Source organism: Schistocerca nitens, chromosome 9 (assembly GCF_023898315.1).
Source record: "Schistocerca nitens isolate TAMUIC-IGC-003100 chromosome 9, iqSchNite1.1, whole genome shotgun sequence".
In the NCBI taxonomy this organism is placed as follows: Eukaryota; Metazoa; Arthropoda; class Insecta; order Orthoptera; family Acrididae; genus Schistocerca; species Schistocerca nitens.
The window spans coordinates 158613069-158628531 of NC_064622.1; positions in this window are offsets into that span (position 1 = coordinate 158613069).

Below are 15463 nucleotides of genomic sequence, written 5' to 3' on the forward strand. Positions count from 1 at the left end.
TATTTCAATTGTTCGATTAATCGTGTTTGAGGGAAAAATTTCGTGTGAATGGTATTGTTGGAAATATAGTGTCATTGTGTGTAATTTTCATACAGTGACGAGTTTTGTATGTTTTGTAAATGATTACGCGATCGATGAAAAAGGCAAAAATGATGGATAGTGAGAATGACGAAATTGTTAACATGGCGAACTCGCCAACAGAGGAAAACAGTATCATGAATAATGAAGTGGAAAACAATTTAATAAGTCGGGAAAATAGTCCGGAACCATTTCAAAATTTTTCTCAATCAGAAAATTCACAGAATACGAGATTAACGATAGAAGGTTCTGAAATAGTATCGAACACAGATAGCTTTACAGCTATGACGAAGGAAACTGGTTTTGCGAGAAATGTTAGGGGCGAAAAGAATTTCGAACCAGATCAAATGGAGCAGTTGATGGGTATAATATTAAATTTGGGATCTGAATTAAAAACACGGTTAGACTCACAGGGATCACAAATGAGAACAATGGAAACACGGTTAGACTCACAAATAGGAACAATTAAAACTGAGATGGGAACAATGGAAACACGGTTAGACTCACAAACAGGAACAATTAAAACTGAGATGGGAACAATGGAAACACGGTTAGACTCACGAATAGGGACATGTTTCAAAAACATGAAAGATGAATTTAAGAAAGAAATTAGGGAAGAAGTAGAACCGATTTTGAATTCTCACAATAATAGATTAATTGCAGTAGAGATTAGACAAAGGGAACAAGATAGAGAACAGGAAGAAAGAGATCGCGTGATAGTACAAAAATTTTCAGAGTTAAATTTACAACGTGCACACGATAAGGAAGAAATATTTGAGAGAATCGAGGAATCCGTACCAAATGACAGAATAAATAATCTAACACAACAATATGAACAGTTAACTACCAAATGTGTCAATACTGAAACCCGAGTCGCGACACTTACGGAAGACGTAAATAAACAGAAAGAAAAAATAGGTGACTTATCGGAAAGAGTTGAGGGGATTTCAGATAAACTGACAAATCTTAGTTTACATGGGGACAGAGAGTCGGATGATACAGCTCCAATACCATTTGCAGAAACCGAAGAGTACCAGAACATGAATAAGCATGTTGAAAATCAGGGAAAATTTAATGAACGTGTTAAAAGGGAAGTTGAGGCATTGCGAAAGCAAGTCAAACAAATTGAAGGGGAAATCGTAGGAAAAGACAGCAGACGAATTTTAGTATCACAGATAGCAGAGGGCTTTGAAGAAAGTAATTTGTTTCATTTACGGGATGCAACAAGAGAGCGCCAGGCGCGCGAACTTGACAATAATCGACATTCAAACTGGGACAGACGCGGTAGGTCTTTGTCGCCACGAGGCGAAATCTTTGACTATAAACACTTTTTGACTGTTCAGAAATTTAAGATCTTTCGTAACTCTAAGAATGACATACATCCATGTGCATGGTTAGATCAATTTATGTACGCACTTCCGCTAAATTTGCCACTAAGTCACAAACTGAAATTTATGTGCAGCTATTAAAGTCCTAAGGGGATTCACTATACTAAGTGAATATGTGCCGTAGCGTTCACAGGGCCCCGAGCTGTAGTGGTGCTATTTCCCTTTTAGTTTTCTGCACCGCTGCCTACTCTTTCACTATTCTTTGTATCTATAAAATCAACTCTTCTACTATCAATCTATCTAGACAGTAGGTAAAGATTAACCGGATTCGACTGTTTTACCCAAAAGTGACTTTGGAAATTACCGTTTGGACTTACTATATTTTCTGCAGCATTTATTCGTAGTTTAAATGAAATTTTACCTGTTTATCTTCGTGACAATATTACTTCATATGTTGACGACATTCTTATTGCTAAACGTTCTTGGAGTGAGCACAACAAAATTTTGGATTACTTATTACGTATTTTTGCACGAGTTGGCATTACAGTGAACTTAGAAAAATCTGAATTTGGTCGATCTCAGGTGAAATTTCTCGGTCACATTATTTCTACAGAAGGTGTTCTTCCTGATCCAGAGAAACTAGACGTTATTCGTAATTATGCTGTTCCTACCACAAAACGTGATGTTCGTAGTTTCCTTGGTGTCGGTAATTTTCTTAGACGCTTTGTTAGATTGGATGATTTGGCCACACCTCGTTTACACATTTCAGTTATGCGCACTTTGGTCCCAGAAAATGCTTTCATAAATTACGAGAAAATTGTTACTTCAGTAATATGGAAAAACGTATTCGATCTGTTCTTGCCAAATGCAAATTATGTCAAAAGGCTAAGCCGCCAACTGTTTCTCACAGAGCACCGTTGTTTCTTATCATTCCAGCGAAATTAAAGGACATGGCTGCAGTCGATTTGTTCGGTCCAGTGGTTCGTTCTACTAATGCTTTTGCGTACATTTTCGTAGCAGTGGAATTGACATCAAAATATGTGTGTTTTACACCTTTACGCAAAGCAACAGCTCGTTCAGTGTCTAATGCTTTCATCAAACATTTTCTTAAAGAAGTTGGTCATGTTGATAAGGTTATATCAGATAATGGATCACAGTTTCGCTCTAAAATTTGGCTTCGTACTCTACGGCGTCGTAAGATTAAACCAATTTTTATTTCACTTTTTCACCCTCAATCTAATGCTTCAGAGAGATGGATGAAGGAAATCAATAAACTGTGCCGTCTTTATTGTCATCAGAATCACAGAACTTGGGATCAGTATCTTCATATTTTTCAAAACATTCTGAATGAACTTCCTAATGACTCAACTTCTTTACCGCCTCTATCGATATTAAAAAATAAAGTACCAACAAATCGCATTTCTGAAATCGTTCCTTTTCCGCCTTCACGGAAACTGCGGCATTCTGAAGTTGTCAACCTGGCTCTACGAAATATTGCGTCTGCGGCTGCAAGAAGAGAGAAATCAGCTAAACGTCCTGGTCGTTTAAAAATTTTGTCAGTTGGTCAAAAGGTGTTAATTAAGTCTCATCGTTTGTCTCATAAAGGAAAAGGCTTATGTCGCAAATTTTTTCTGCTTTATAACGGTCCATATAGAATTCGCAAAATTATTCATGATAACACTGTTGAAGTAGAAACTCTTAAATCTCGGCGCTCTAAGGGAATACATCACATATCTAACGTTAAAAATTTTGTGGAATGACATACTTGTGAGAAACTAACAGCTACGTAAACACACGGAGAGTACAAGGATACCGCGCTGTGTTTTGGCGGCGGCACATACTCAAAGCAACAGTCAGTCTGCGCGCCGCACAAGGCAGTCGTTGACCGCAAACAATTACTTCCTACGTCACGCGCCTACAGCTGATCGAGCGCTCAGTGTGAATGCACTGACAGCCGTAAACAAATACACAGTCTAATTTCTCCGATTAAATTCAGTATAAGCTATAGTGACTTGATGAATTATGTTATTAACGTTCAGTATTTTTCAGGCTACGGTTGTATAAAATATTTAAGACCTTCAGGTAAATTCTGTGTGTGTCCGACGTTAAGAGGACTTGCTATGTAGAAAATTTCAGGAAGAATGTAATTTCAAAAAAAAAAAAAGAAGTAAAAAACCAAAAAGGTAACGATTAATTGAGTTTATTTTTCAGGTAACATATTTCCACTTAGGTACGTACTTAGGACGTAATTTGCTGCTCGCGATTACGTAATTTATACTTTGTGCTAAATTTTATGTTCTATGAATTTACTTGTGAAGCGACGTGCTTGCGTACATTTACTGATTTTGACAATGTTTTATTAATGAACAGTGTTATTACTTGCGTATATTGTGCATCGCTTGGCTGCACTGCCTTTTCACTGATGTCATATTTTTTTATTATGTGCCTGCTGTGTTTATTAATTTAAATTATAATTGTCACCTGATTAGTTGTGCTGATATGTATGTAAGTTATACTTTGTGATTTATCTGCTTGCGCCTTCATGTTTACTTATTAAGATTACGTATGAACATTTATTTGCTTCTGCTGATATGATAATAATGGCCTGTTTATTATGTAAGATACATATTTGCTGCTTTGCGTATGGATTGCGTATTAACACATTTCTCTTTTTGTCATAACTACTCTTTAATTTGGTATATAGAAATGCTGATATACTGTGTATGAACATAGAGTTTAGGTCACACTATGGTATTAATTATAGATTGTTTGCTTGGCAGAGCCTCGTTGTAGGGATTGTGCTGCATCCACTTGTTGACATTCTGTTCTCTACTGGTATATTTACTCGCTATTGCATGTTTTGCTTACGCTCAGTGCCTGATATTTTTAAGATAAGAAAATGAACTGCTATAATTCGACGAACGACATTAGTACGAGAAACTTCATAGAAGTCACATGAGCTGGAGGTTTTATGGAAGCTGTATAAATTTATGCTAATAGGAAGGAAGATAACGACATGACATACCAGCACTAGGTTTAGACCATCGACAGTTATTACACTGCATTTTTCGTGAGTAATTGAAATAGGAAGTGACACTTGACACAAGAAATACTCCACATGTTTGCTTCTGCCATGATTCTTGAAGTGGTGTACACACTGTGAAATATTATGATCATTCACACTCCGTAATCGTAATTAATTACTGAGAGTTATTCGAACTAAGTCTGTTAGAGGTCATGTATGCATTTCTTTTATTTAATGATGGACAAGGTAAACAAAATGTATCTTATAATTTATAATGAGTAGCAGATTTGGATCAGATGGATTACACGAGAGGTTGTGTGTTGACATTGTGTCTTCGGATTGTATGAGATGATGAATTGAGGTTTGCATTAGGATTTTGTCTGCACTTGTTCGAGGAGACTGACTAGAGGAAAGAGTTGTTATGGAAGTGAAATGATATTGGCAATGAGGTTATATATATCGACGTATTGAAGAGGTATGATTGAGGTATTGAGATTACGTGAAGTTGATGATTATTGGAGTTTTCGTGGACAAGAGGTAAGGTAAATGATATTGATGATCGACGTATTGAAGAGGTATTATTGAAGTATTGAGATTATGTGATGCTGATGATTATTGGAGTTTTGGTGGATAAGAGGTGAAGTAAGTGAGGAGCATATTTTTTTTTTTCGTTGGTCTATATGGAACAAGGAGGATAAAGATGGCAGACTAGAACACTAAAGTAGCAGGAAGATTGTCTACACACACACTTTGTTAAATCACTAAGCAGTATATACTTTTTTTTTGGAGAGAGGAAGTAATTGCATATCTTGGCTCACTGACAGTTGTTCAGCAACCGTACATTTTGATCTGGCTTGGCAAACATTGGTCTTGACATGATGACTATGACGTTGACTAACTATTATTGACTGTTATACATTGCTGCCACTACTACTTGATACACATGATGAACATAAAATTTTGACAGAATTGCATTTACACAGTTAACACTATTCAATTACACAGTAGCACTAATGTGGATGAAAGATGAGTGAGTGTGTTTTGTGTGTTTTCCTTTTATAATCCCAGAGAAGTGATCCCAACCTATCTCCTAAATATTATTTTACTTGTTTGTTGTGGCTTGCACTGACACCCATAAATATTATAGGTTTACTGGTATTTGTGTATTGTAATAGTTAATAGGACAATTATCTGATATCATTTGTGTGTTTGTTATGATTTGTATGTTTAGTGTAAAAGCATTGTATGTGTATTCAAACTATTGTTCATGCCTGAACTGTCTGATTAGTGATGGTGCTGCACTTTTCAACATGATGTGTGACATTTAGTCATGTTTAATTTCTGCTGATGAACAGTGTGATTAGTGAAAGTGAATATTATGGACTGCGGTCAGCACCTGTTCAACATTGCTGGGTGCCACTGATGGACTGTTTCTACTGAAAAGATGTCACCTGTTGCTGTGTGTACCTGCTCAACATTGCTTGGTACCACTGATGGACTGCTTCTACTGAAAAGATGTCACCTGTTGATATCTGCACCTGTTCAACATTGCTGGTGCCACTGATGGAACTGCTTATACTGAAACGGTGTTACTTGTTGATGTCTGCACCTGCTCAACATTGCTGGGTGCCACTGATGGACTGCTTCTACCGAAATGATGTCACTTGTTGGTGTCGGCACCTGCTCAATATTGCTGGGTGCCACTGGTGGACTGCTTCTACTGAAAAGATGTCACCTGTTGCTGTGTGCACCTGCTCAACATTGCTGGTGCAACTAATGGAACTGCTTATACTGAAATGGTGTTACTTGTTGGTGTCTGCACCTATTCAACATTACTGGGTGCCACTGATGGACTGTTTCTACTGAAAAAATGTCACTTGTTGGTTTTTGCACCTGTTGACCATTGCTGGGTGCTACTGCTGGAACTGTCAACTGCTTATTCTTGAGCTATGGAAAGCGTTTATGTGAATATTTGTATAAACTGGTTTTTTTGTGTATTACTGTTTGTGAAAAGTTATGAGACTCTTACCTGCACATATTCGTCATTGCTGACGCTATTGATTGAACTGTTTAACCACATAATACTTGTGTAAACTGTTATGTAAAATCACATGTATGAAAGAATTTGTATTGCTTACTGTATTTTATATATTAGGTTATTGAAAGGTCAGTGCAAAGCCAAAGTTTTATCTAGTTATATGATATTTACGCATTAATATTATCTTTTATTTTTGTCTGTATTTTTTTTGACGAATTTGGTGGTATTTTCACCACCAATGCTGGCAAAAATACCATCAAATTCTAGCCGTGGAGGAAGGGCATATGAAAGGTGGCTACACGGAGCCACAGCGCCAGAGATCGCGCTAGAGAGTATTGATCCGCCGCCTCCACTGGCAGTGATTATTGAGATGTCGTAGTGGGCAGTGCTTGGGGAGAGCTCGTGGTAGTCAGTGCTTGTTAAGAACTCGTAGCAGAGAGTGTTTGTTGAGATGTGCTAGTAGGGAGTGCTTGCTGAGACGTGATACTGAAAAGTTCTTGTTGAGATGTGGTAATAGCGAGTCGGTGTGGAGATATATTGTAATGATTAGAGTGATTTTGGTCAATATATGAAGGTAACGAAACTTGATTTATTTTTCATTATTTCCATGTTTTAAATAATGCGTCATTACAGGTTCAGTCAACAAAGCATCTGGCTTGTGTTCTTGGATTAGAGTGTAATTCTGGTTTTCTTGAGTAATTATGGTATTTCTATTTCCTTTAATTAATTCAGTATAAATGATATTTAAAATTTCTTGTGTTGTTGAAGAAGAACCGTGCCAGATGCGTACGTTGAGTCATACTTCCACACACAGAACAGATACACTTGTGCTTTGGTTTCGTAGGTTTTATAGTTGCTGGGGACTTAATTAATTAATTGTGTTAATGAAAATTTCCATTTCATTCTTTGTTGTTGTTCTATGCAGTCAGATAGCGTAATAATACTAGTCAGGGCCAACCGTTTACGAGACTTCGTAATCGGACAGACAGCTACTAAATCAAAAAAAATTAAAATTATTTTCATTTTATTATTTTAATTAAGCCCCCATGCACACTTTCACCGATGAGATAAAAATATTGTCTCCATGAAGTTTAGGTCCGAAAATTTAAGCACTCTTCTGTTTAAAGGGCGACCACCTTGCCGCTAAGCGAACATATAACTTATCGATTATAACTAAGACGGCGAAATCGCAACAAAAATGGCAAAGTAAGCGACAATTTCTGTTGGAACAAGCCTCCTCTACTGAAACATTAAATTTTCTTCGTCTATGTCATGTCTTAAATGGGCATCATTCATAGTATTCAAAATACATGGTAATAAAATATCAGTGTAATTTACCAGGATAACTGTGATCCACTCCAGGAAGTAAATCGACGGTCACACAGTTGTCAAACGTATTCTGCAAAGTTGTCAGTTTCCCTTTAGACTAGCGACAGGCAGATCACGTTTCCTCAGCTGATGTTAATCTTGAGCTGGCTGTCAGTGGGTAACCAACCCATTGAAGACACGGTGTCGCTGGCTGACACTCAATGGACTGGGAGCTGAAACGTATGGAACAGGTCAGTTGGGTTTTATTCACATTTCCGTAGCTACGATTTCGGTCTACATCATAAATAATGACCAGGAAATATCATTTTGCCGGTTTTCCTATTCTATAACTATGGTGGGTATTTCTGTTTTTTTTTTCTTTTTTGCCTTAAGCGAACTACAAACTAAAAACTCGTTCACTGGAAATAATACGCTTTTATAGCATCATCAGGCGCTTTTACCGAACCGTGAATTTACTTTCAAAACCTTTTCTTAAGAATCTAATTTATTTACTAGTGATTCATCAAGAACATTAACACATTTAATCTCACTATGTGAGCGTGGAAGTAGTTGCCAGTGGCTACCTGATGAAAACAAATTACATTTCTTTCAACAAATGGAAATTTTATTCCTAAAAGCCCTTTCCTTCTTTTGAAACAGATTTTAAATTATAATCAGAAAGCACCCTCAAAATATCAAGTTAAAATTTTATTCAGAGGCAGAAAGAACAAATATTGACAGTATGAGCCTTCGGGGTGAGAACCTTGCCGCTGCCTTTTGACACGGCCGTAGTCACGTCCGCTCACAACAAACTCTGAAAGACTACACTGGTGCAAATCTGCAACACACAGATTACTTTAAACTAAAAATCACACAAGCACATAAACTCTGCACCCCGTAGGAGGGATGGAAATGGTACAAAACACTAACATTAAAAAAAATTTACTTGCCACCGAAGGTGCCACTTGATTTAAAAAAACTCTTACGGTGGAAGGGTGGCCACTTTATATACTGAAATGACCATTTAAATAAAAACCCATGAAATGCAGTCTTACATAAAATATACAAACGTGCTCTACATTACACATATGCCGCCTCTCAAGATGATAGACAAGATAAAAACATATTTCAGGAATTCGGCCGTTACACTTCAAGCAATAAATTAGTTAACACCGAATCCGACAACCATGACAGAGGCAGCTATTAACGTACGGCAGACCGACAGATAGACAGACAGACAGACAGACAGACAGACACTAACTGCCTAACAAATGCGGACGGGCGACAGACGAGCAAGCTGGGGACGAGAGACTGACCAAGAAAACAAGTAGAATTTAACAAGTAAATGAAACAACTTATCACTCATCACTTAACTCCTAATAAACTGCGATCTCTGGAGAAGACCTGGCGCAGCACCCCCAAAACGCTCTCCCGAACCGTCCGCTACCAGTCGCTTCAACGGACGCAGGAAGGCGCGCCGATCTCCCATCTCACGGTGTCGCAGCTCGCACCGGCCACACCGATGTCTTGGGTTGACTCCTGTTGCTCCCGTGTCAGCCGCGAAGCCGCTACTCCTCGCTATACGGCGCGGCCCACTGGACTGGCGTGGCGACCTCACATGCGCCGACGCTCAAGACGGACAAGTCATCTTGTGTCCCAGTGCGCGACCGACCAACCGATCGATCCAAACACCAATGACCATTGCCTGAGCAACTCGAGCAGACTGGCGGCCTAACACATACTAGCACTCCGGGCAACAGACAGGCACTGACTGCCCCACACTGACCCGGTGGCCAATTGACCCCTTGGCGAGTTTTTTTTTTTTTTACTTTATTGTTATTTTAACACCTGAACAATCAGGTAGGCTGGCAGCGGCATGCTACGCCGCTCTTCAGCCATAGTGGTGACAATAACAGTACAAGAACGGAGAATGAAAATGAACAGAGTGATGGGCAAAAAATAGTGGTCACAGATACACAAAAAACACGGAGCCGTTCACACTCGACGATAACGACACTGAAGACACGTTGACACGGCGCACATAACACTGATGAATCCGACGGCACAAGTGAACGTAGAAGCGGGACGGCAGACACTAAAAACACAAAACGACGTCACACACACGAGACACAGATGGCGATGATCTCCGGCGCGCGAAAGTCCACGTAGCGTGTGCGAGTCCGGAGACCTGCCAAGAGGGGAAGAAGGGTGAGGGCGGGTGGAGAGGGTGGACCCCTTGGCGAGCTCACAGCGCCCCTTAAATGCACGTGAGAAAGCAACCTTTCCCCTTTCCCACCAGAGGGAGACACCAAAGCAGCGATAGCCACAGCGGCGCCACCGCCAGAAACGGAGGGCGACTGCTTGACACTACGCGCTCCGGTGCGCTCTTCAAAACAACAAATTCTACCACGGGTCAATTACCATAATGACAAAAAACACTAATTTCAATTTAAATAGTTTCCTTATGAATGACTGCATTTGGACAACCTCTAAAACATAATAACACAAATGAAAAGACGACATAGGACTGCTTCTGGATGGTTACATTTTATACTCAAATTTACTATGCTGCGAAAAACAGATATTCGTAGTTTCAAACCACACAAGCAAATTGCACAAAGTAATTTTATGCAACGACCGAATAGTAGGCCTCTTTAGCCGTGAATATAACTAAACCCTTGTATCATTTCAATGGAAGTTCAATTCTTGCTTCTGATAACATGAAAGGAGAAGCAGTTCTGACGAGAATATGAAACAAGGAACACAAAGTGCCGACAGTAATGTATCAAATACACTAGCGAAAAAGAAAATTGCTACACTAAGGAGGAAATGAAAATTGGTAGGTGCATTTCTATATCAGAAACAAGATGTTTACTCAAATTTCGTGTCATTGGCAAAAGAGTGATGATAGTGACGTCACTATGAGGATGCAAACAGGTTTGCTTTAAATACACGTTCTAACGCTGGATGTTCCTTCTGCGATACTTTAGGAAGACTTGGCAGACACATAGCCACTGTGCATTATTGCTGGCAGCGGTGGTCGCGAGAATGTACAGTCGCAAGAAGACCGGTTTCCGGGCGGCCACGGTGCAGGTCCGAGAGGGAAAGCCATCGTGTTCGGCGTATGGCTCCGGTACTTCGTACTGCATCAACAGCAGCCGTCTTAGCAGCAGTTGGCACTACAGTGACGCAGCGAACTGTTAGAAATCGGTTACTTCTAGAACAGCTCTGAGCCTGAAGCCCTGTGGCGTTCTGAAACCACCGTCATTTGCCATTTCAGTGGTGTCAAGTGAGAGCTCAGTGGAGGGCAGGGCAGATGTCTGTTGTGTATCTGGTGAAAGCTGGTTCTGCCTCGGTCACAGCGATGACCACTGTCATGCCATTTGTATGTCATTCTGCTGTTCAACCTCTTGTGCTGCCATTCAAGAACAGCATTCGAGGCGCTGTTTCCCAACTACATAACATTCGCCCAAATACCGCTGTTGTATCCTAATATGCTCTACAGAGTGTCAACACGTCCTTGGCCTGGTACGTCACCAGACCTCCCTCCAGTCGAGCACATATGAGACATCATCGGAAGACAACGCCAGATTCATCCACAAACAGCATTAACCGTCTGTGTATTGACCGATTAAGGGCAACAGCATGAAACTCCATCCCACAAACTGACATCCACCACGTCTACAACACAGAGCATTCTGGCAATAACACCTTTATGAAATACCAGATTACGCATTTGCGAAGACTTATCTCGCACTTACATTAACCTGTGAACTTGTAATGTTAATCACCTAAGTATGTTACCTAGACCAATGTTTTCCCGCAATGCCATTAATCTAGATTAATTATTTTCTGGTGTTGCAATTTCTTACGTTAGTGTATGTCATTCTTAACCTAATCGATCACTAGTTGTATTAAAAAGCCGAATAGGCGAAAAGTATCATCTAATCCTAATGACTGCAACGTAATTGCTGTTTATGCTTTGTAACTGCGAAAAACCTCTGAAGAATGATCTGCTCAGTTTTCAGGTAGCTTGATGCCGAGAGGAAGCAAAGTAAGAGGAAGAGGTTACCTCAGGCAAGCTTGGGACGGAATTTCTACACAGTATCTCGTAGTCGGTGCATTTGGATTGTTGTTTATTTTACGTTGTGTCACTCTAACGACCCATCTAGGCTCTCGCAACAAGTATGTCAGTTATCGAGGTTTAGTTGTCAAAACAGACTGCTATTTTAAATATCACGGCTCATTTTCTCTGAGGCAAATGCTCATCGGCTCTTGCTTAACCAAAAATTGGAGGGTCACTTATATTGGGTAAAACCAGAAGGGCAAAATGGCATGGTGACTAGACACCTCACACTTCTCATCGCTTTGGAATAACTTGAAAAAGTTAAACATTGGTAAGGCAATGAATTTAGATGAAATCAGATTGATGAAACTAATCGAACATTTCGAGATGAACGCTAAATCATTTCTTTCGTAAACAGTTCCGTTTTGAAATCGCCCGTACACTGCTAACAAACGCTAAATACGTGTAACTGAAGATCTCTTCGAGTCGTTCTAAAACACGTTGGTAACTTGACGTCAGAGTGGGGACTGTCTTCTATTTCTACCTCCACCACTACCTCCATCAAGCGGAGGCAAAACTCTCACTCAGAATCAGTCACTGCATCAACGGACACATCAGCAATATGGGAAACGTTGAGCTTCCTGTCCCAGTGCGATGTAATCCCCAACTATCATCCTACAACTGCATGGAAGGAAATTTCAGCAATGATATAGATTCAGGAACAGAGCCAGAAACATGTCAGTTTCCGTGGTATCAATACGGCTTAATCTTACTTTAGCAAGCGTAATTACATCATAGTAGTCGTGACGAAGGCAGAATGTGGTGATTAATTTCGATACCATAATATACTACTGGCCTTTAAAATTGCTACACCAAGAAGAAATGCAGATGATAAACGGGTATTCATTGGAGACGTATATTATACTAGAACTGACATGTGATTACATTTTCACGCAATTTGGGTGCATGGATCCTGAGAAATCAGTACCCAGAACAACCACCTCAATCCGTAATAACGGCCTTGATACGCCTGGGCATTGAGTCAAAGAGAGCTTGAATGGCGTGTACAGGTACAGCTGCCCATGCAGCTTCAACACGATACCACAGTTCATCAAGAGTGGTGACTGGCGTATTGTGACGAGGCAGTTGCTCGGCCACCACTGACCAGACGTTTTCAATTGGTGAGAGATCTGGAGTATGTGCTGGCCAGGGCAGCAGTCGAACATTTTCTGTATCCAGAATGGCCCGTACAAGACCTGCAACATGTGGTCGTGTATTATCCTGCTGAAATGTAGGGTTTCGCAGGGATCGAATGAAGGGTAGAGCCACGGGTCGTAACACATCTGAAATGTAACGTCCATTGTTCAAAGTGCCGTCAATGCGAACAAGAGGTGACAGAGATGTGTAACCAACGGCACCCCGTACCATCACGCCGGGAGGTACGCCAGTATGGCGATGACGAATACACGCTTCCAATGTGCGTTCACCCAGATGACACCAAACACGGGTGCGACCATCATGATGCTGTAAACAGAACCTGGATTCATCCGAAAAAATGACGTTTTGCCATTCGTGCGCCCAGTTTCGTCGTTGAGTACACCATCGCAGGCGCTCCTGTCTGTGATGCAGCGTCAAGGGTAACCGCAACCATGGTCTCCGAGCTGATGAAAACGTCGTCGAACTGTTCGTGTAGATGTTTGTTGTCTTGCAAACGTCCCCATCTGTTGACTCAGGGATCGAGACGTGGCTGCACGATCCGTTACAGCCATGCGGATAAGATGCCTGTCATCTGGACTGCTAGTGATACGAGGCCGTTGGGATCCAGCACGGCGTTCCGTATTACCCTCCTGAACACACCGATTCCATATTCTGCTAACAGTCATTGGATCTCGACCAACGCGAGCAGCAATGTCGCGATACGATAACCCGCTATCTCGATAGGCTACAATCCGACATTTATCAAAGTCGGAAACGTGATGGTACGCATTTCTCCTCCTTACACGAGGCATCACAACAACGTTTCACCAGGCAACGCCGGTCAACTGCGGTTTGTGTATGGGAAATCGGTTGGAAACTTTCCTCATGTCAGCACTTTGTAGGTGTCGCCACCGGAGCGAACCTTGTGTGAATGCTCTGAAAAGCTACTCATTTCCATATCACAGCATATTCTTACTGTCGGTTAAATTTCGCGTCTGTAGCACGTCATCTTCGTGGCGTACCCATTTTAATGGCCAGTAGTGTAGTTTCTCAAGAACAACATTTGGGTCGTATTGGCTATTTTTCGGGTATGGAAGAAAACTCCAAGTTCCATTGACTGGCGTGGAGTTACTTCAGTAGTTTCCTGAAACTATTCCTTAATAAAGAGGAGCTGCAATGGACTGCTCTCAGACAAAGTCTAAAGTCTGTCATAAAATAGTGCAATGTTTGTGCACCGTCGGGCACCACCAAACGTCGTAACCGTGATAGATTCTTCTCTGTATATATCGTCCCCCTTTCCCTAGAATGGTATGAACACAGCGTTTTCACCGGCGATTGTACTGCGTCGCGCATTCTCAGGACCATATTCCAAACTACACGTCTCGTCCAGAAAGGGGTATGGTGATTTACGACCTTCACTAGCATGACACATGGGAAAAGGTACACAGCGAGAGCTCTGGACACACGTATCTTAACCGTCATTCGGCGAGCTGATTGGATCACATATATTCGTCACAAGGTTAAACAAGGGGAGTGTTGGACACCGACTGATGGCTTCTGGCCTTATCCGATCACAGCACCAATATCTGCACCTTTGCATGTCCAGACCCAATAAGTCTGGCAGAGCAATGGCATTTAGAAGATGAATGTAACTTATCTCCAGGATGCAAACTGCGGGGGGAACGTCGTGGTTTGATGGTCTGAGGTGGGATTATGATTGGTGCACGTACACCCCTGCATGTATTTGACAGAGGAAGTGTAACAGATCATATGTATCGGGACGTCATTTTGCACCAGCATGTCCGCCTTTTGAGGGGTGCAGTGGGTCCCACCTTCCGCCTGATTGATGATAACGCACGGCCCCACCGAGCTGCCATCGTGGAGGACTACCTTGAAACAGAAGATGTCAGGCGAATGGAGTGGCCTGCCTGTTCTAGACCTAAACCCCATCGAGAATGTCTGGGATGCTCTCGGTCGACGTATCGCTGCACATTTTCAACCCCCTAGCTACTGGTGCAAGAATGGGAGGCTATACCCCAGCAGCTGCTCGACCACGTGATCCAGAGTATGCCAACCCATTGTACGGCCACGTGTGCATGGTGATCATATCCTATATTGATGTCGGGGTACATGTGCAGGAAACAGTTGCGTTTTGTAGTACATGTGTTTCGGGGCGGTTTTCTCAACTTATCACCAATACCGTAGACTTACAGATCTGTGTCGTGTGTGTTCCCTGTGTGCCTATGCTATTGGCGCCAGTTTTGTGTAGTGCCACGTTGTGTGGCACCACATTCTGCAGATATCCTTAATTTATGAGCATGAGTGTATATGCCTCTGCCTGCCCACTAATTTTTTGCATCTCATCTTCATAATCCTTTTGCGCAGTGTCCGCTGGCGACAGTGGGGTCATTCGGCAGTGAGCT